The sequence below is a fragment of the Xenia sp. Carnegie-2017 genome, unplaced genomic scaffold, assembly GCF_021976095.1.
Source record: "Xenia sp. Carnegie-2017 unplaced genomic scaffold, XeniaSp_v1 HiC_scaffold_1, whole genome shotgun sequence".
Classification (NCBI taxonomy): Eukaryota; Metazoa; Cnidaria; class Anthozoa; order Malacalcyonacea; family Xeniidae; genus Xenia; species Xenia sp. Carnegie-2017.
Window position 1 is genome coordinate 765,103 of NW_025813402.1, and position 23,980 is coordinate 789,082.

Genomic DNA, 23,980 nt, shown 5'->3' on the forward strand with positions numbered 1-23,980 from the left:
ACTTGGATCCGCCATACGAAGATCTGTTTGATGACGAAATTGATCACGTGTTGACGTGCCTCAAAGAACCATGGGATAGTCTTTGCCGTGATGAACGAAAGGAATACGAAATGGTGAGGAATTTATGAATTAATCAAAACTCCATGATAGAGATACATAGTGTGGGAAGTTGGATAGTAAGAACGCAGACGAGATGGGGAGGCTGAGACAGATATATGATCTAATTGTTAACGCTGATCAGTATAAACGAAGTTTCATATCTTAATAAAGTAAATGGTTTGAACCCGGGAGTATCGTTACATGTTTGTAAATGATGATCGTCCAGGTTGGTATAGTCCTGAGAAAGACTGTTTTTGTTGTTGTTGACTGACGTTTCGACAACCTTAGCGGTAGTCATTTTCAGAGTCAAATGAGGAGTAAACGTCAGGTTAGCCGTATTTGTTATCTGGTTCTTACGTCATTGTATTGTGTGTACAGGAAATCTGTATTGTCATTGTGAATTAGTGTGAAGTGTAATGTTTTTAGTTGATCGTTTGTTTGTATTGTGAATAAGTCGTTTGTAAGGTGCCAGTAATTGCTGTGATTTGTTCAGGGGGGTTTGTTCCAAGTTGGTATACCAACTTTCTAATGTAAGCCGTTGTCTATAGTCAGTACTGTAAGTAATGAATTTTGCCGAGTCCCAGTCAATGTTGTGCTTTGTCATTCGGTAATGTTCGGCAATGTGATTAGTTTTGTCTTGTTTCTTAGTAGCTCGTTTGTGTGCAGTAAGTCTTATGTTTAAGTTCCTGCCAGTTTCCCCGATATAGGAGGCGTGGCAGTCGGAGAAGTTTATTTTGTAAACTGCACCTTGTCGTTCGTTGGGTTGTTCTTTGTCCTTTATTTTCGTTAGTACTTGTCGTAACGTTGTGATTGGTTTATGTGCGACACGTATGTTGTATGGTCGTAAGATACGCGAGATAGTCTCAGACGTACCTTTGATGTAAGGTATCGTCGCTGTTGTCACTAAGTTGTTCGTTTCGTTGGGTTGGTTGTGTTTGTAAGTGTTGCGTTTGATAAAGTCAGAGTTATAGTTGTTTTTGTCAAAAACACGTTTAAGACAGTTGTTTTCGTTTTGTAGAGCGTCCGGTGAATCACATATGATTTGTGCACGTCTTGTTAATGTTCTGATTGTGGTGGCTTTGTGTGATGTAGGGCTGTAAGATGATTGGTCTAGTAGTCGGTCAGTATGTGTTGGCTTGCGATAAACTGTTGTTCGTAGTTTTTGATTGTCATGTTTTACCAAACAGTCGAGAAAAGGAAGAGTTCCGTTTTCTTCGACATCTTTGGTAAATTGTATGTGGCTGTTCTGATTGTTGATGTGAGTATGAAAGTCATCAATGTCGTCTGCACGTAGTGCTGTGATTGTGTCATCTACGTAGCGAAACCAAAAAGGTAGTGCATGTTTGTAAGTCGTGAGCGCCCGTTCCTCTATAGATTGCATTACAATTTCAGCAACTACAACAGAAACGGGCGAGCCCATTGCCGTGCCATGTAATTGTTTGTAGTGTGTTCCTTTGTATTGGAAGTAAGTCGAGGTGAGGCAGAGCTCCAGTAGCTCCATAATGTCTTCTGTCGGTAATGGCAGTACGTCCGTGGTGTTTGTAATGAGGGTTTTTGTACAAGTAAGTGCCAGATTAAGTGGAATACTGGTGAACAGTGATTTCACATCAAAAGACACTAGTATATAGTTGGAGGCTATCCTGCTTCTGATCTCGTCTTTGGTTGTCTCTGACAAGTCTCTTTGATACGCTAGGACAGCCTCGACACTTGATACTATCGTCTCAGTCGGGATTCGTTTAGGTGTTATGGAATGTTTTAGTCCGTAAGATAGTAGTCGCGTTTCAGTTTCGTCTAATGAGCGGGAAGAAATATTCCTCACCCAGTTATCGTCATGTTTATGTCTTGTTCGTGTTTTAGTTTGTTTTAAACGTTCAAGTTTTTGTTGTTGTTTGATTTGGTGTTGTGTCTCTGTCTTGTTTGCTCGTTTCTCTGCAATATCTTAGATACCAAAGAGTGAACAGTTGCGTTACATTACGGTGAAATTGAACGACAACAATTCACGACGAAAAATATCTTTGTTATCGAACGAAGTAAGTTCATTGTAAAACTTGAAACAGAATTTTCAATTTTGTGTTTCACGTGTTTCTAAACTTCCAACACTCGTCAGAGTTTATTGCGGTAAAATCACAAAATTTTAACATAGAGAAAGTTATCATCAGTGATTTTTGTGCATGTGCAAATATTTCAGTGATTTACCACAAAACTAAACCGAGAGGTAGTTTCCCTCCATGGACAGTTTTTCTACCCTACTTGGACAGTTTTTCTCTCCCTTGGACAATTTTTCTCTCCCTGGACAGTTTTTCTCCTCCCTGGACAGTTTTTTCTCTCTCCCCTGGACAGTTTTCTTCCCTCTCTGGACAGTTTTTTCTCCCCACCCTGGACAGTTTTTCTCCCCTACCTGGACAGTTTTTCTCTCCTCACCTAATAGTGTTTTGTTAGAATCTTCTGTGAGCCAAATAATAATCCGGGGGTGCACGCTTCTGACACTTGCATGAGTGCTCGCTTGCATAAAAAAACCCAGAAATTGTCTACTGTATGTTAGTATTCTTGGGGTGAACCTGCTTTTATGAAGTCATTCCTATTCGTTCTAGACTTCTAGTTGACAGACGTTAAGGACCAGTGTAAAGGAAAAAATTAGCTTTCAAAATTATAGTTTCATTAATAGGAGCTTTTAAAATAACAGTGGACTTTGTAAAACAGTTTTGTCTTATCTCTTTGCATTCTCAACTTATTAAAGTTGTGTGATGTCCCATTTATGGAGAAAGTGACCTCACGTTGCATAATGAGTTGCTGCAAATTTATAATTTGAATGAAACACGTATGCAGAAATTCTCATTATGCAAAAGTGACGTCACTTCCTCCACAAATCTTGAAAATGCAGAGTTATGATTAAACTCACCGTCATTTTACGAGTTCTTTTCAATGAAATTATAATTTTAACATCATATTTATCGTTTTATCGTTTTACTTTCCCGAACTGACTTTAGTCTTTATGATGAAATTTCGTTCACCCAACTATTTATTGTCTATCTTTCGACAGTTGGACGATCAAGAAGGAAAAGAAAATTTCGAAAGTGGAAGATACGATGTGGAAGATGTTAAAAACTCGTTACCAGTCCCTCCAGACGGAGTGAACTTTGAAAGTTTGATGAAAGACAGAGAGGAACTTGAGGGATTTCAGAGAATTTTCCCTGCCAGTGATGGCATTGTGAACGAAAACATGGTCGAACGAAAAACATCGAGCTTCTGTAACCTGTACTTCATGCAAGAATGCAGGTTACAGAAGCTAGATGTTTTTATTGCTATTTGAAAGCCGTAAAAACATCTAGCTTCTGTAACATTCATTCATTCTGAAATGTACAGCCTGTTGATAGACACCTACATCAAAGAGCCAAGTGAACGAGAAAGGTTATTTAATGCTATTGAACATCTACCATGAGTGAAAAAGAAGGCAGACTGGGCACTTGACTGGATCAATCCTGATAAGGTAAGTCATGTGATTTAACTGGTCAGCAGTCAACATTACTTCGATAAAGGCTCAGATATGACATTATTCCAATACAGGCTTCTTTTGGTGAACGAATCGTAGCATTTGCTGCTGTTGAAGGAATATTTTTCTCTGGATCTTTTGCTTCAATTTTCTGGTTGAAAAAACGAAATTTGATGCCTGGACTTACGTTTTCAAACGAACTTATAAGTCGAGACGAGGTAATGCCGATGTGTGTTTTGATTGGTTGGTTTTCTTTTATCATCTGTTTTGATTGGTTGGTTTATTTTATCATCTGTTTTGATTGGTTGCTTTTCTTTTATCAACTGTTTTGATTGGTTGGTTTTATTTTATCATCTGTTTTGATTGGTTAGTTTTATTTTATCATCTGTTTTGATTGGTTGGTTTTATTTTATCATCTGTTTTGATTGGTTGGTTTTATTTTATCGTCTGTTTTGATTGGTTATAAATATAACAATGTTTCAGGGACTTCATTGTGATTTTGCTTGCTTGCTTGATCAAGTAAGCAATCAAAATCACAATGACAAAACCGCATATGGCATAAGTAACCGGTAATTCTTTCTCAATGTATCGATCGACGTTGGGAGAAATTTGTGAGACATAGTGAAGTTATTTTCAATGGGCTTGCCTGTCAGCTTTTCGTTAGTGACTGATGACAGATTTTGCAAAAATACTAAGTTTTACTAACCATCTTGTAAAATCCAAGTCGATACAATCTTTCAGTTTGTACTTCGACTTGAAGCTGTTGGATGTTGAACAACGTCACCTTTTAGTTTCACGACGATATTACTGCTAAAATAAAGCAGTCTTTTCTAAAATTTTAGAGGCAGAATACTCCTGAACGTCCGTACTTGATTTCTGAAAAGAAGTAGTGTCTTTAGTTGTCTCAACTGACTTTGAAAGGCGAAAAGAAACAGCACAATATAGATTTTGCATTGTTGTCCACAAATACAAAATTACGCTTACATGTCGTGCCACCAGCTGGTTGTCTATTGGTTTATTGTTATGCATGAATTTGATTGGTTGTCACAGGCCAATAAGCTTCTTTTATCGGTTTTCACGCCAGGTTTTTATTGGAGGGATTCTACACAATAAAACTGGTTTGAAGAATTAAATCCGCTCATTCAGAAGCTGATTCTTCTTGCTTGAACATGAGGTATGTCGCTTTGAATGTTTCTATTTTTTGAAAGAGAAATTCTATTTATTTTTTTTTAATTTGCACAAATGTATTTTTGAAAAAATTTTGCTAAATGTTACAATATTTGTTCAAAATTTTATTACTATTTTATTAAAAAAATTTTTCTATTTTATTACATATTTATTTTACAACTTTTACCTTTTTTATTTTTTTTTTATTTTCTTTATGTTTACTTTTTAATTTTTTTGGTTTGATTTAAAATTATTTTAATTCGTGTAAGTAATTTCCTTACATTTATTCTCTTTTACACGCATAATGCTTGTGGTGAGCCGTGCAGTATTCAATACCAATGACTAACGCATGCGCATTAGTGTAAAAGCGAGTCTTCACCATTGATCTTAATATAGGCTGGATTACGCATTGAATCGACATGTAGATGTTAACATTGAACTCGATTCTCAAATTCGAAAGGGAAAACAATTTCTTTGAAACACAAAGTTGTTCTGAATACGGTGAAGTTTTATTCACTGTAAATTAAATACAAACTAAATGAGTCGATCGCAGTTCATCTCGAAATCAGTTCGAAATTTGATGCAATCAACTGCTTGAACTATCATCTTCAGAATGGAAAATGGCGACTTAAATATTGTTAAGCCCTTAAAAAAATGGTGCTGACAACTTGCTCATAGATTTAGTATGTTTTTACGGTACTAAAGAGCCTTTACGGTAAGTGTTTCAAACATTAAAACATTAACTTACATCTACAGCTCAAATTCACTCATTCCATTCAAACGATCAAACAAATTTTTTTTGATATGTTAAGAATGAATAGTTCTTTTATGCGAATGTTTTGTAAAGTCTTTTGCATTATTATCTTCATTCATTTAAGTTGTAATCATGCAATGTTGTACATCATAATTTTTGTAGAAATAAGAACGCACATTTTGTATTATTTCTTTCCCAATACATCTCACTTGTAATTACAGACATTGTAATTTGTATGTCAATGCAGTACATCAACCTGACATTGTCATTCTACGTTACAATGCATTTTACACTTGACCCAGTTATTGGTTAGGTTGTCTTCTGTTATATTAAGAATATGTTACTTTAGCTCTTCCACTAATGATGTGTTGTTTTGTAAGTACACCATAGAAATTCCATCATACGATCATTGAAATATATATATATACACACATACTGCAAGCAACGTTCAAAGTATTTCAATTTCTCAAAATGTTAATAACACAGTTTTAGTTTTGTACATGTATAATCAAACTGAGGTAGCACAGCAGTTATGGAAGGTTATACTGCCTTTGAAAGACCCATCTAAAAGAACTTTTTGTATAGAATAGCAGAGTAAAACATGTTTTCATGTGGTGGTTCATTACCGTTGTGTTTTTGCAGTTGTATTCGAGTCTAATAAAAAACTAACTTGGCATTCAAAATCATTATGCATGGCTGATCTTGTTTAGTCAGTGCTGTTGTACATAGTTTTCAACATTTTAACTTAATGTCATTCTTTTTGCCTCTGATTAAAATGCTATAGTTTACTGCATTTAATTTATATAAAATTATTAAATTTTTTATTTTAAGAATGCTTTGCTAAACTGCCACATTCTTCTATCATCACGATAGGAAAATTTGTATGATCAGAATCACAGAAAGGCTTAAAGTCGCAAATATTAATGTAATTGTTTGACTAGTTTTATATTAAATGTGTCATCCAATCCTATATTAGATCAGTGGTTTTTTACACATTCTTGTTAAAGGGCCTTGACGTCCTTAACACAGGACTTCTGGTTCTTAAACAAAATTCAAACATTCTTTTAGAAAATTGGTTCAATTCTTTAACTTTTGTCTCGTTTAAAAATGTTTGAAAGATTTTCAGACTAATCTTTGATAACATGTTCATTCACATTTATAGTCCACAACACTTTAAAAGATATCTTGCTGTGAAACAAGAAAAAATGAGAGTCCCCCATTGGCCATATCAAGAAACAGTGGCTGCTGCAGAAGTCAATGATAAATCAATTAGGAACTGGATAAATGAACAATTGTAATTTATAGAGTCAATCAATTTTATCTATTCCATTTGTTGTACCAAGAACATGTTGTATATATTTATGTATTTCGGTAACGTCGACATAAAAACTTGTTGCTATTGGCGAAAAAACGAGTAAACACCACAACTGTAATAAATATTGGCTGAACTCAAAAATGCACATTACCATATTGTGGCGAATTTTTTCATTAATTTGTATAAATTTTTCTTATTGTCTTTGGTGTCAACAGTAAAAAATATACAGCTTTAAAAATTATTATGTCAACATCGACAAAAGTGGCAGTGTTTCTCAAATTCATCGCATATTATTCTTTCGACACAAATGCAAGCAATAGTTTCAAGGAAATCACTTTCGTTTTGTGAACGGAATTAGATATTCCCAGATATTCCCAGCACGGAATCGGCGGAATGAGGAGGTTGTAAATTTTATGTCATATATTGAGCATACACCTAAATATTGTCAAGTGAAGTTGTAAATTTTATGTCATATATTGAGCATACACCAAAATATTGTTAAGGTCACAAACCATTTACTGGTTGTTGTAGATTCATAAACAATAATCATATCTTATATAGTTTACAAAGTTTCCAACGTTTCTAAGATGATCATGACTTGCGTTCGTTTTGTGTATGTGTATACCTAAAATATGACAATCGCGCCAAGCGGAAAGCGAATTTTCAATATGAACATAATAGCCCAACATAAGACTTTTAAAAAAGCCATCACAATAGTAAAATGAAGAAAGATTTATTAATAACGTTTCGTCTTTAACTTAAGACATCTTCAGATTATTTGAGATAAATTATATACACGAGGTTTTAAATACAAGCATATATTCAGTCTGGAATGTGCGGTCGTAGCTTGTGATGACAGTACTCGTATCCGAGCGGGCTTTGTGTTTATTTCTTCTTGTAACAACTTATATTGACATTGTCGATAGGCGCTAGAAGATCGCATTCTGCGATGAGCAACTTTAAACCATAGGAATTGTGGTATTATTGAGCGTTTCTTACACGTTATAAGGAACTCTAGGTCGAGTTTGGCTCTTCCAAGCTTGAGTTCAAGACGCTGGAATTTCCTGAACGCTTCGAGTGCTCCGTTATTGTAGCGTTTATTCAAAATCGTGGCCTGAGATTTGCCAGGCGGAAAGCGAATTTTCAATATGAACATAATAGCCCATCATAAGACTTTTAAAAAGCCATCACAATTATAAAATAAAGAAAGATAAAAGGTTTTTTAATAATAACGTTTCGTTATGTCCAGTTGTATCAGATATATCAGTAATCTTATCATCAAATACTTCATCTGGCTTTATTTGTTGACAGTCATTGTCTTCATTTAGTAAGCTGACTTGCTCAATTTCATCATTGGTTAACAAACTACAATTACTTGTCTAGCTGCTGCTGGTAGTTTATACTGACAAATTAGTTTTTGTTGCTCCAGCCTTTATGTATGGTACTAACCACTGTAGAAAATTATAGTCCTCCAATTTTGTTTTAGAGGAAACAACAGCTGACAGAGATGTTCCAGTTTTATTTACTTTTTTAAAGTTATTTCTTCGCTTGCTGAATATCTTTTTTTTGCTGAATTTTGACATAAAAAAAATCTAATTAGTGTTAGTTTTAGAGTGGACATAAATAAAGAAAAATTTTGATAAATTGAAAGCTGTATATTTTATAGCAGACTGCAGTCTCTACATCCGCAGTCTCTACAATTTTGAAATCCGCAACTCAAGCACACCTATATTTAGTTTACATTGTTTTACCTTCCAATAGATTCAGATTTTCTGCCATATTTCTGCCACTTTTCTGCCAAATTTGGAACGACAAACTTGTCTTTATAATCCTTATATGTTTTGTCATATAAGCATGGAAACTTACGCACTTCCTCAGCCAACTTTTCATCAAATTTAATAGTTTCTGGATTATGTAATTGAACACATATTGAAGCCGCCATTTTAAATTCCTAAATTTTCATTCAAGATGACTTCATTTTGGCAATTAAATGACAATATCAAAAATTTTGATATTTTATCACGTTTTTAGTCGCCGTTTATGGCGATTTAAGTTGCTGTTTCAGGAACTTCAATCATATTAATATCATGAGAAAAATGTGCAGGTTTGCAGAAGATTTGTCGCATGATTATTATGAAAGAAACGCATTCTGATTGGTTTTAGACTCCGATGTAAATGATGGAGGGTTATTATTGTGTGGTAGTTGTGTATTATTACCCCTTAGTATAAAGCGGCACGAGTAAGGTACTTAAAAACCAGCAAGATACTCAACGAATTGAAATAATTTTTAATTCCTACACTTTCCTTTTAGTGGTTCACTTGGTTTCAGGAGAACAGGTAACTCTGACTTATTTATTAGTTTAAAACATGTTCGAAACACATTTTGTAATGCATAAACTTTTTACTCTACCTAAATTTTGTTTGTCCTTATTTCAGGTGCATTTTTTTTCCTAAAAAATTAATGGTTAATCAAATCGAATAGAATAATTAAACTTTAAAGTTTATATCAACCTTATACCGCGCCTGTGTGACATTTTTTTTCATCAAGGTATAATATTAAATCATAAAAATAGATTTTGTATAAACGTTATTTTCTTGGGAGAGTTACGTGCAAAAGCGAACATTTGTGTCTGTCTGTTAAGCCCGCCGTACACTGGTGAACTTGCCGTGCGTACTTGTCATTCGTGAGAGATGAGTCAAATATCAAACGCGTTTGATCTGTCACAAATGGCAAATGTTGTTCAAAACTTCCGCGCACACAAGGAAATTTTGTCGATCACACTTGTCACGAATAACAAGTACGCGCGGCAAGTTCACCATTGTGCGACGTGCTTAACAGAATGAGGGGGAGCTCACAATCACAATCAAATGGTAATGAATTTATCTTTAAAATTGTTTGAAACGTGAGATGAAATAAGATGAAAAGCACGGGAGCTATTTTTTGCCGGAAATCAATTGTCGACTTTCAGAACGCGTGCCTTTGTTTGCATGTATACCAAATAAGGTATGGCACGTTTGAAAGGCCCGTTCACTCGATCCGATTTGTCGGATCCGGTTTTGTCAGATCCTAAAAACGGATCGTGTGAGCACATATAAAGTTAGTCTCCGACAGTCGGATCCGTCAATCTAAAAAAGAGGATAGAAATAGAACTTGTTCTATTCTCATCTGACCGACAAGATCAGAGGAAGCTGACTAGCCAAATTATATATGTTTGAAAAAGACTTGGAAACAAGAAGAAAAGTACGCAAATATATCGATAAATAACTGAACAACACAAATGGCTGCTCTCAAGATTATAAAAATCTAAACGTATCTAAATATCAACAAAACTATCTGACCGTCTGAACAAGCAATCAAAAAACGGAGCCGAAACAATCGGATCTGACAAATCGGAACGTGTAAACAGGCCTTCAGATAGAAAGAAAACTCTAAACATGGCGAAATAAACCTTGACTACGCAAAGCTAAAAGTTAAAGAGACACGCTTGTAAAATTTCTTTGTCTATCATTCTAATCACCCAATCATAACGTATGTATGAAACCACCTAGAATGCTGTACACGGAGGTGATTCCAATGGCTGTGACCACGGCTGAACCCTGCAAAATTTTTTCCGGACAAGGGTCGGGGCAGCACTCCCCTTGCGATAGCAACTTCTAGTTTTAATAATTGCCAAATAGCACAACGAATTAAAACACTACCCGCGCTAATAGTCTCAGAATCCCTCTTTCCTATACTTCTTACGCGATCGTGTATCAATACTTTGGTTGTCAGTAAGATTAAAATCAAATTTTAAACATTATCAATTAACTTTTAAATTCTCGCAGGGAAAAGTTCCGTGAATAAAGACTTTTTAACTTCATTTTATACCAGCATAGACATGGGTCGCAAGCTTTGCAAGAAATCCAACAAAAAGAGAGGGTTGGAACATGGGGAACATGAAGTAAGCAATGGTGAACAAATTGTTCACCATAATCTTGAAGAAGTGACGGCAGGAATAGAAAATGGTAGAAGATGTCGTCCCATACAGGAGACTCTCGTGGAGGAATTCAATTTTTTACTTCATGTCTTGGATTTGATAAGAGAATATGGATATTCGATGGAAGCGTGGATGATTTTGTATTGAATGTTCAGTCAACACAAGAAGAAATGTAAATCAGAATGTATTAGTTGCCAATTTTCAGGTCCGTTTTCAAACGTTGCATTTTACATGAGCCGAATGCATTTAAAACAAAAGATAGCAAGGAATTTATCTAAGTTTAAAACTGTCTCAAGTATACAAAGAACCATTCAATATACTATCGTAAAAATAACCATTCACTATATAATAGTGTAAAATGTAAGCACTTGAAAACGCATCTTGTTTCAAAACGGAAACTTTCAAGGACATATTTGTTTGCATCTTGTGTAACTTATTGACAATTAATTAATGTAGCTATTTAATAACTTTCCTTAAATTTTTGTATGTAAAGATATATTTATTTTTCTATTTATGTCATTATTAACTTTGAGTGGAATGATAATTTTCGATGTAATCGTTCATCGTTTTCTCTTGAAGTGTTCCTAAGTAGTTGATTACAAAACAAGCCAAATAATGATGGTAAATTCTGGTTACTGTTAAAAACAGAGAAGATATTGTACACTGTCATACACATGCAGAATATTTGAATGGACTATTTAATTTATTTCTATCTTGTTGAGTGTTGCATTTATCTCTTGTTTAGTTGGACTTATTCAATAGTTTATTACAAGTCAATGATCTTAAATATTGAATATGTTCTTACTTTCAAAGCAAACAATTTTACGAACTTTTGAAATCGAAACCAAAAATCTTGGATTTTTTTGAGAGCTTTGGGCTTTTCTCTGTATTTTTATTTTAGGAAAAAGATATTTTTGGGTGTAGCAAACGATAATTTTAAATATCAATATTTTGATTCATTTGGTTGCCTAGCATTTCTTTCCTTTGTGTGCTCTATTATTAGATTGACAATCAATGTTCTGTCTATTTTAATTGATCATATAGAATTTTAAACATTTAGCAATGATAATTATTATAGCAATAATAATTTATATCTTGTTGAGTGTAGCAAACGATAATTTTAAATATCAATATTTTGATTAATTTGGTTGCCTAGCATTTCTTTGCTTTGTGTGCTCTATTATTAGATTGATATTCAATGTTCTGTCTATTGTAATTTATCATATAGAATTTTAAACATTTAGCAATGATAATTATTCATTGCGCTCGGTCAGAGGACTGTGAACTAGTCAACAAACAACTGAGAATGAACATTATATTTTGAATTTATGAAAACTGACTTGAAACTTTGAAAATGAACTAAAAATGAGTTTATTTTCTTTGTCTTTCTCTGCTTATTGTAAATAAAACGTTATCCACTCTGTGGCATTTCGTTGTTCGTGCTTTATGACAACAATTTTAGCCGCCATTTTGAGGAGTATTTTAGCTATTTGTGTTAAACTTGGAAATGTTAACGTGAAAAAAACTGAACCAAACGAAGAAAAAGTAGAAGCAATACATTCATTCTGTGCTTGATCTCATAAGGTTTGTGTCAAGTATGAATAAATATGTTCAAATGTTTCTTTTCTGTATGTTTTTGTATGTATGTTTAGGAAATTTTGTTTGTAAAATTAAAGTTAAGATTGTACAGAGCACAGCGATTATTTACGAATAAATTGTCTTGTTCTTTAAGATAAATCCCATTTCACCACCAACCTATGTTGTCAAAACGACAACAATGAATTGAGAAGAAGGTTTAAAAGCTTTGGAAACTTCAATCAAAACCATTGAAGAAGTCATTATGAACAAGAAAGGTACATTTGTTTTAAGTATAAAGTAACGTCCTCAAACTTTCTGTTATCAATCTCTGTATCGTTTTATTCCATGTGCATATTATGGCCTTAACACCTTGTTATCATCTTCATACCATTTTTGTACTACCACCATGGGATCCTCATATCATACCATATCATCCTCAAACCATCACCACATCATCTTTGTACTACCACCATGTGAACCTCATATCATACCATATCATCCTCAAACCATCACCACATCATCTTTGTACTACCACCATGTGAACCATATCATACCATATCATCCTCAAACCATCACCACATTATCTTTGTACTACCACCATGTGATCCTCATATCATACCATATCATCCTCAAACCATCACCACATCATCTTTGTACTACCACCATCTGAACCATATCATACCATATCATCCTCAAACCATTACCACATCTTTGTACTACCACCATGTGATCCTCATATCATACCATATCATCCTCAAACCATCACCACATTATCTTTGTACTACCACCATGTGATCCTCATATCATACCATATAATCCTCAAACCATCACCACATTATCTTTGTACTACCACCATGTGATCCTCATATCATACCATATAATCCTCAAACCATCACCACATTATCTTTGTACTACCACCATGTGATCCTCATATCATACCAAATAATCCTCAAACCATCACCACATCATCTTTGTACTACCACCATGTGATCCTCATATCATACCATATCATCCTAGTACCATCACTATATACATCCTCATGCAATCACTGTATTATCCACGCACCTTCCCATACCATCCTTGCAAGTCATTGTGTGATTTGCACATTACAAGTCGATTGTTGATTCAAACCTTCACTTTACCCACAGATTTTTAACCTTGATCATTACTGACCAAGAGCTTAGCAATCCACTTTTGTGTTTATTTTGTCAGTTCTTCTCATTATGTCAGATACATGCCAATCAAGGTTAGAGGTTCAAATGTACTTGTAAATCCTATTGCCAAGACTTTGCATTCATGCAAGAAATTTGTTGATTTCAAATGATAAATTTAAGCTATAAATTTCTATTATTGATTATCATTTTTATCTGTTCAGCCAAAGGTTCTCACAAATATGGATGAAGCAGACTTTGCAAAGGAATAAGAAAAACTTGAACGTCAAAATGCAGAAGTTGATGGTGATGATGATAATCCTGATGATGAATAAAAGATGAAGCAAAATGATTGTGGTTTGTTTTAAAACTTACTGTGTTTTATTTTTATCATACACTACCTGCAGTTGTCTTGAACAACAATTAGTCTAACTTCAAACACCATTCAAACCCTATACATTACAAACATCAATTATTTTCTATTGACGATCCGAAATAGATATTTCATTGTCAGTATTTCGCGAGGCAGTTTTTGAAGGTCCCCTGTTCGGGTTAAACTGCAGCTCTGAATATGTAGTTTGTGTTGAATAGGACAGTTGTCATTGTGAAACTATTGTAAATGTCAAGTCGTTGAAATGAAAGCATGTTTAGAAAGGATATTGAGATCATTAAATTTCATATTGCTAACAAATTCCTACGGCGAAAATTTTCCTTGAAATTTTTAAGTTAAAAGTCACTTGAATCATAATTGATACAAGATTCAAAATATCTTATCAAAATTGGTTATGAATCATGACTGTCGATGCTATAGTTTGTCGCTTTCCATTGTCTGACCCTGAGTTTAAATTTCATGTTAACTTAATCTCGACGTTCACCTTTGCCGTTTATCAGAACTTATACAGTCAGTGAAGTTCGTTGAAAAATTCTAATACTCCTTTCTAACTTTATATATCATCAAATGAAATCGAGAATATTTGAAATTTCAAAGGCGGAAGTGTATCATGACGTTCACTGTATTAAAAAGTACAAAACCTCACAAAACAATAGTTTTCTCCATTCGCAATGTCGACATAATCATAAAGCATTTGTAAACAATTGTAACATAAAGAAAATTTGTAGCATTTGTAACAAAGGAAAATATGGCTAGTTTTATGAAACAATGATGTATCGTATCGTATCGTATCGCCTATGTATTTCGTTTCGTTGCCCGAGTCGAAAAATCAAAAAGTTATCATTCAAGGGTCCCCCGCACCTTAAAAGGAAACTACCTGCCTTTACTTCATTGTTATTCATTTTCCCGCCTAAAAGTCATGTGACTAAATAGTAATTCAAGCACTTTGTTTACATTTGCCTTGATTGTACAAATGAATTAAACGATCAAGACGTCGTACAAAGCCTAGCGGGCTGCCCATTTCGTATATATGATGTCATCATTCGTTCGACCCCATGTTAGGATTTTCATTGGTTCAATAATTCCTCGAGATTTTGATTGGTAGGTTTGGGGAAAACTCCTTTCTGTTGTTTGTGAAGTTTACAGAACGTGCGAACGTGCCGAAGAAGAGGACCACTAACACAGAGGCAAGGGATTCTTATTGTCTCAGATCTATCTAAATTTTCATAGCGTGCAAACGAGACTTTCAACTTGATTTGTACATTTTTACCTTCGTGGCTATCTTGGCTTCAGTAAAAGAGGTTGGTGTGAGAGTTACGATTTACATTCACTAATTTCAGTGTCGTTTATAACTTTCATGTTTTGCTCCACCATCGTTAAATTATCTCACTAATAATTTAAGTTTATTATTATTATACATGGTGTATCATACAGAATGTTAGAAATTTCTCGTTTATTTGCCATTGAGCTAAAGTTGGGTTATATATTCAGCATAAACTATTTGACGGATAATGAAAATGCCATAACAGTTGTGAAATTTTTCCTTGACCAGTTGTAAAATTTTCCGAAGCATAACTCGAAGCTCACGTGACTAAGTAATCTTGTTGATATGCGCATAATCTGCAGCCACAATACATTTTTATGTGGCATAAACAAAGCTAAAGTCGGTGATATGCCGTATTTTGTCGCCTTTTCAAGTCAATAAAGACTCTTGAAGACACCAGTGCTTTTGAATACGGAGGTTCGGGAGTGTTCTACGTCTAAAAATTTCGGAAAAAACTGCTTTAGACATGATATGGACAACTAACGAAAAGTTGACGTTGTTTAACAACCTGTGGCAAAGAATAAACGGAAAGATAGTATTAGTGTCGATGGTATGAATTGTGCTATAACATTGCAATGGCTGCCATCGGCAAACGACAAAATGCTGGCGAACAAACTTATTAAAAACATCCGCACTACGTTTCAAAAATTGGACGAAATTTCGCTTGTCATTGTCGAAGGTTTTGATAAAAATTTGTTGATTTTCGTTGAGAATCACGTTTCTATGTTCATTAAATATGAAAATAAAGTTGTTTATGTGTATTTGAAACAAGCAAATGCTGATGTTTATTGTGCAAAGAAGCAACATTCACAGATGCACTTGTCTTATTTTATAGTATTAGGTCTTTGCCGAGCTTTGCCATTATAAATCTTACATATGGAAAATGAAATGTGCTAAAAAATGTGCCAAATTCTCGTTCCAAAACTATTGCAAACTTCCTGTTTAGAAAACGGGTGCAAATACAAATCAATAGTATCAATTATATTACAATCATACCAAGTACATTTGAATGAACAAAATGAAAGTGTTTTATTTCACGAGTCTTTGGAATTGAACTAATTACAAAAAACTTTGTGAATTATTTCATGAAATATTAAGCCAACTTTAGTGAAGTATGTTCCCAAGTATCAGATGATTCAGATAAATATTGTTGAAAAATTTTTAATAGAAAAGTATCCAGTATTTTGACATGACAAAAGCTGCAGTGAGAAGCAACTACAACATATGCTTGACCGCAGTCTATGTAAGCATCTTTGCCAACTTTACCAAAGCCTATCGCACATTGAACATTAGCATTTGCTTCATTCAAATGCAAGTAAACAACTTTATTTTCAGATTACATAGACGTAGATACGCTACCTTTAACAAAAAGCAACAAAATTTTAGCTTGAAAGTTTACTTTGTCGTGATGTTGTTGACAAAACCTTCCGCATAAGTAACCGGTATCCTTCATCTTGTTTGGGTCGACGATGGGAGAAATTTGTGAGACACTGCAGTTATTTTCAATGGGCTTCTCTGTCAGCTTTTCGCTTATAACCGATGATAGATTTTTGCAATGATACTAAATTTTATTAACCATCTCGTACCATTTAAGTCGATACAATCTTTCAGTTTGTTCTTTGACTTGACGCCGCTGGATGTTGAACAATATTACCTTCATTGTGATTTAATAAAGCAATTTTTCCTAAAATTTCAGAGGCAGAATGCTCCTGAATGCCGGTATTTAATTTCTCAAACAAAAATGTCGTCTTTAGTTGTCTCAACTGACTTTGAAAGGCGGCAAGAAACACAATATATATTTTGCATTGTTGTCCATGCATGAACACATGCAAAATATAATACGATGCAATATTTTATACGATAACCACCTGGCCGTGACCACTTATACCACTAGACAATAGATCATGCGCGCTTTTGGCTGTTTTCTACTGAATTGTGTCATATACTTCTTGACTCCCCCATATACTTCACATACTTGATACCTTGTTAGTTCGCACAAGACCACAAGTGTATGAGTTACTCAAGGAATAACCTTGTTAGTTTGCACAAGACCACAAGTGTATGAGTTACTCAAGGAATAAAAGCAATTTTTCATTCCTTTTTTTCTTATTTGTGGTTTCTCAAGAACAGGTACTTTGTTTACAAGAGAACTCATACTTTTACTCGAGCTAAATTTTGTTACTCTTTATTTAGCTAAAGTTACAAGATATGTTTTGGTTTATTATTAGTATACTTACTGAATTTGTACAAAATTGCGGGTTTTTTTCAATTTTCAAAGAGTAGTTTAGCTTTATACTTATTGCATTTTAGGGTTGTTAGTGAATTTATACAAAATTGCATGGTTTGGATTTCTAATGGGTAGTACAAGCTAGTTTAGGCTTTTCTGACGTTATGTTCAATACAATTCAACATCATGTAAATTTTTAAATTGCTGAATTTTGACCTTATGCAGAATGTATCGAATGTTCATTAATTTTAGCTGCCATGCTTTAATCTTGTTTCATACCTTTTTGTAAAGTTGAAAATTATCCCAAATTTAACTCCAAAATTTTGCGCTCAAGCCCTCACGACATAAGATAGGGATATTCAATTGTCTATTTGAACCTATTCTCACTTCTGTTGGGGGCTATGTTCATACTTGCATGCAATTTTCTACGCCGCTTTATTTATTTTACGATTCTTGGGAATGTTACAAAAATACTTATTTCATATAACTAGGCGCTCACTCGGCCAGAAAAATGTTTGATTATATTTGCGTCTGTTAATAGTTGCTGTCAAATGCAACGAATTAAAGGCACCACTTGTCTCAGAATCCTCTTTCCTATACTTGTTACACGATCGTGTATGAAATACTTTGGTTGTCTGTAAGATTGAAATCAAATTTTATAACATTATCGATTAACTTTTAAAGTAGTGTATTGTATGGAAAATTTCCGTAAATAAAGACTTCTTATCTTGATTTTATACAAACATAGCCATGGATAACAAGCCTAATAAAAGTTCGACCAACTTGAGAAGCTCAGAAAATGAGGAAAACAATGGTGAGGAAAACTTTCAAGAAAGTATTGGTGAAGTTACCGTGGAAATGGGAAATGTTACTGCTACTCCCATTCAAGAGAGCGGTATGGAAGAATCCAATTGTTCGCCTTATATACCAGAAGAGCTTTAAATCAACTTTGGCTCAATTTATCAGAACCTTTATATTTAGAAATAACCCTTCACCTTATATGTTTTATAGTTTTACTATCCTCATCTCAGTTAACTGTGAGTCGTTTATCTCTATTTATATATTTAAGTAGCTATCACATTTTGTAACACATTCATTTACACTGATGATGGCATAAGTTTGCCGAAACATGCCTGTAATAAAAAAGTTTGTTTTATACATTCAGTTTATTTCTTTATGTGCTTTTACTTAAACATATTTTTAACCTTGATCATTCATCAACAATAGCTTAGCAAACTACTTTGTGTTTATTTTGTCAGTTCTTCTCATTATGCTGGCAAGCCAACAAAGGTCAGAGGGTTGAAATGTTCTTGTGAATCCTACTGCCATGCCTTTACATTTATAATTAAAAAGTGAACTTTCAGAAAACTTTACAATTGTGGAGTCTACATTCTCTGCTTATTATAAATGCAGTTATATTTCTTTTAGTCAAGAAATGTTATGTTAAATGCTCTTTTAGCAATGTGCTAGACTCAGTGCTGCCAGATCGTGAACAAAGTTCACAGATTTGTGAACTTTGTGCTCTCTTCATGAACATTAAAAGTTTGTGAACTTTTTGTGAACTTTTCTAAATATTATGCATTTTTATATTTTCATCATTTTCATAAAGAATGTATAGATAAATCATAGTTCAATGAAAAGAAAATCTTCATAGCTGGACAGTTCTTTCAAAACAACGACGATTTTAAGATAATCCGATGTTTTCCGAATATTTCCGAGAGTATTCAAAAATTTCCAAGGTTTTCCGGAAATGTCCGAATTAATCCGTTAACTTCCGATCTTAAAAATTAGATGTAATATGAACTTTTTGCCATCTTTGTGAACTTTTGACGCAAGCGAGCATGAATATTTTGAAATTTCGAAACTTTGAGTTTATTTTCTTTGTCTTTCTCTGTTTATTGTAAATAAAACGTTATCCACTCTGTGGCATTTCGTTGTTCATGTCTTATGACAAAAATTTTAACCGCCATTTTGGGGAATATTTTAGTTATTTGTGTTAAACTTGGAAATGTTAACGTGAAAAACTGAACCAAACGAAGAAAAAGTAGAAGCAATACATTCATTCTGTGCTTGATCTCATAAGGTTTGTGTCAAGTGTGAATAAATATGTTCAAATGTTTATTTTCTGTATGTTCTTGTATGTATGTTTAGGAAATATTGTTTGTAAAATTAAAGTTAAGATTGTACAGAGCACAGCGATTATTTACGAATAAATTGTCTTGTTCTTTAAGATAAATCATATTTCACCACCAACCTATGTTGTCAAAACGACAACAATGAATGGAGATAAAGGTTTAAAAGCTTTGGAAACTTCAATCAAAACCATTAAAGAAGTCATTATGAACAAGAAAGGTACATTTGTTCTAAGTATAAAGTACCATCCCTCGAACTTTCTGTTATCAATTTCTGTATCATTTTATTCCATGTGCATATTATGTCCTTAACATCTTGTTATCATCTTTATACCATCTTTGTACTACCACCATGTGATCCTTATATCATACCATATCATCCTCAAACCATCACCACATCATCTTTGTACTACCACCATGTGATCCTCATATCATACCATATCATCCTCAAACCATCACCAGTCATCCATTCCATACCACCATCATCCTTCCATGTCCTTATATCCTATCCATCACTCATCATTTCTGTCCATACCATCCATATCATCCTCCATCCATCATCCCATATGATCCTCCATATCCTATAATCCTCAATCACCACATTATCTTTGTACTACCATGTGATCCTCATATCATACCATATAATCCTCAATCACCATTATCTTTGTACTACCACCATGTGATCCTCATATCATACCATATCCTCAATCACCACATTATCTTTGTACTACCACCATGTGATCCTTATATCATACCATATAATCCTCAAACCATCACCACATTATCTTTGTACTACCACCATGTGATCCTTATATCATACCATATAATCCTCAAACCATCACCACATTATCTTTGTACTACCACCATGTGATCCTCATATCATACCATATAATCCTCAAACCATCACCACATTATCTTTGTACTACCACCATGTGATCCTCATATCATACCATATAATCCTCAAACCATCACCACATTATCTTTGTACTACCACCATGTGATCCTATATCATACCATATAATCCTCAAACCATCACCACATTATCTTTGTACTACCACCATGTGATCCTCATATCATACCATATAATCCTCAAACAATCACCACATTATCTTTGTACTACCACCATGTGATCCTCATATCATACCATTTAATCCTCAATCACCACATTATCTTTGTACTACCACCATGTGTTCCTCATATCATACCATATCAACCTAGTACCATCACTATATATTATCCTCATGCAATCACCATATTATCCACATACCTTCCATACCATCCTTGCAAGTCATTGTGTGATTGGCACATTACAAGTCGATTGTTGATTCAAACCTTCACTTTACCCACAGATTTTTAACCTTGATCATTACTGACCAAGAGCTTAGCAATCTACTTTTGTGTTTATTTTGTCAGTTCTTCTCATTATGTCAGATACATGCCAATCAAGGTTAGAGGTTGAAATGTACTTGTAAATCCTATTGCCATGACTTTGCATTCATGCAAGAAATTTGTTGATTTTAAATGATAAATTTAAGCTATAACTTTCTACCTTTGATTATCATTGTTATCTGTTCAGCCAAAGATTGTCACAGATATGGTGATGATGATAATCCTGATGATGAAGAAGAACAAGATGAAGCATAAATGATTGTGGTTTGTTTTAAAACTTGCTGTGTTTTATTGTAATCATACACTACCTACAGTTGTCTTGAACAACAATTTGCTTAACTTCAAACACCATTCAAACCCTATACATTACAAACATCAATTATTTTCTATAGACGATCCGAAATAGATATTTCATTGTCAGTATTTCGCGAGGCAGTTTTGAAGGTCCCTGTTCGGGTTAAACTGCAGCTCTGAATATGTAGTTTGTGTTGAATAGGACATTCGTCATCGTGAAACTATTGTAAATGCCAAGTCGTTGAAATAAAAGCATATTTAGAAAGGAGATCATTAAATTTCATATTGCTAACAGTTTCCTACGGCGAAAATTTTCCTTGAAATTTTTAAGGTAAAAGTCACTTGAATCATAATTGATCCAAGATTCAAAATATCAAAATTGGTTATGAATTATGACTGTCGATGCTATAGTTTGTCGCTTTCCATTGTCTGACCATGAGTTTAAATTTCATGTTAACTTAATCTCGACGTTCAACTTTATCGGAACTTATACAGTCAGTGAAGTTCGTTGAAAAATTCTAATACTCCTTTCTAACTTAATATATCATCAAATGAAATCGAGAATATTTCAAAGGCGGAAGTGTATCATGACGTTCACTGTATTAAAAAGTACAAAAGCTCACAAAACGAGAAAAACTTTATGATTATGTCGACATTACGAATGAAGAAAACAATAACATAAAGGAAAATATGGCTAGTTTTATGAAACAATGATGTATCATATCGTATCGTATATGTATTTCGTTTCCTACACGAAGGTCAAGATGTTAATGAAAGTATGACAACATCCGTTCGACTCCTTGTTAGGATTTTCATTGGTTTCATAATTCCTCGAGATTTTGATTGGTTGGGGAAACTTGGTTTTTTGGACTTTGGCGCTGGAAAATTTGCAAAATTTGCATTTGGAATTCAACGTAACATGCAAACGAATGAAGACGACGAACGACTAACACAGAGGTGATTCTTATTTTCTCAGATCTATCTCAATTTTCAAAGCGTGCAAACGCGACTTTCAACTTGATTTGTACATTTTTACCTTCGTGGCTAACTTGGCTTCAGTAAAAGAGGTTGGTGTAAGAGTTACGATAGCATGTTTATGTGCCTGCCCGTCCTCCTTACTACGTCCCTTAATTTCAGTGTCGTTTATAGCTTTCATGTTCTTCTCCACCATCATTAAATCATCTCACTAATAATTTAAGTTTATTATTATTATAAATGGTGTATCATACAGAATGTTTGAAATTTCTTGTTTATTTGCCATTGAGCTAATGTTGGGTTATAATTTCAGGATAAATTTACAATGCTCAAAAAAAATTTATGAATGAATTTTTCAGATTTTCAAACTATCTAACGCGTAATAACTGCTTAACCGCTTCAAATAATGATACAGTTGAACTAGAAAAGACAGTAAACTCTGACTTAAAAATCTTAAAAAGTGGTTGACAGCAAAGTAACTTAATTAGAATTTTCGCATCAACAATTTACATATTGCAGCAATTTTTCACTTCCGTCACAAGGATTGTACACAGGCGCCACTCGATGTGGGAGCCTTTGATGTTCGCCTGTTTTGAGTTCTCAATCCCGGGTATTTTAAAAAAATTTTTGGGAATTGTTGTTCAATGTAAGAAACGTTCTAAATATGGATCTCGCATACAATTGAAAGCAAGAAACTAACTATAAAACCCGTAAAATTTTATTTGACGAACGTATTTTACAACAAAACTGTTTCTCACCTCATATCCTTTGCATCCTGTCCGATGGCATTTAAAATTTTGTCCATAAGTGAATTTACATTCGTCAACTTTTCGAAAAACAACTCTTCATAATATTAACATATATACATTCTGGCCAGTTTATCTGGCTGGAGTAATGGCGGACGCAACGGATGCGCATTTGAGAACTGGGTGCAAGTGGGGGACAGATTTTTCGCTGAGTGGCGCTTCTGTTACGTATCTATTCTGTGATAGAATTATTAAACTTTAAAGTTTATAACAACCTTATTTTGCGCCTGTGTGACATTTTTTTCATCAAGTTATATAATATTAAATCATAAAATAGATTTTGTATACTTGTTATTTTCTTGGGAGCGCCACGGTACAAAAGCGAGCATTTACGTTATTATAATTTATACCAATATAGACATGGGTTGCAAGCTTTGCAAGAAATTCTACAACAAGAGAAGGTTGGAACATGGGGAACGTGACGCAAGCAATGGTGAACAAAATGTTCAAAATCGTCTTGGTGAAATGACGTCAGGAATAGAAAATGGTGGAAGACGTCATCCCATACAAGAGACTCTAATTGAGGAATTCAATTTTTTACCTCATGTCTTGGATTTGATAAGAGAATATGGATATTCCATGGAGCTGAATGATTTTGTGTTGAATGTTCAGTCAACACAAGAAGAAGTTTAAATCAGAATGTATTAGTTGCCAATTTTCAGGTGCGTTTTCAAAGTCGCATTTTACATGAGCCGAATGCGTTTAAAACAAAAGAGAACGAGGAATTTATCTAATATTTTGTGTCTTGAATGCATTTGGCGTATGTAAAATGCCGCGATTAAAACTTATCTAAGTATAGAAAGAACCAGTCACTATATAATAGTGTAAAATGTAAGCACTTGAAAACGCATCTTGTTTCAAAACGGAAACTTTCAAGGACATATTTGTTTACATCTTGTGTAACTTATTGA

General features: G+C 33.9%; 3 long non-coding RNA genes and 1 pseudogene across 3 annotated transcripts; all 4 read left to right on the forward strand.

The window, feature by feature from the left end:
* Positions 1–34: 34 nt before the first annotated feature.
* On the forward strand, positions 35–10,949 carry LOC124441181 (annotated as a pseudogene).
* Positions 10,950–12,152: 1,203 nt separating this feature from the next.
* Positions 12,153–13,837, forward strand: LOC124441122. The gene is made up of 3 exons (XR_006946877.1): positions 12,153–12,386; positions 12,535–12,655; positions 13,756–13,837. It is a non-coding gene; the product is annotated as an uncharacterized LOC124441122 (long non-coding RNA).
* A 72-nt stretch (positions 13,838–13,909) lies between these two features.
* On the forward strand, positions 13,910–18,631 carry LOC124441134. The gene is made up of 2 exons (XR_006946884.1): positions 13,910–15,223; positions 18,222–18,631. It is a non-coding gene; the product is annotated as an uncharacterized LOC124441134 (long non-coding RNA).
* An 861-nt stretch (positions 18,632–19,492) lies between these two features.
* Positions 19,493–22,143, forward strand: LOC124441107. The gene is made up of 4 exons (XR_006946872.1): positions 19,493–19,556; positions 19,705–19,825; positions 21,182–21,258; positions 22,096–22,143. It is a non-coding gene; the product is annotated as an uncharacterized LOC124441107 (long non-coding RNA).
* Positions 22,144–23,980: the final 1,837 nt, after the last annotated feature.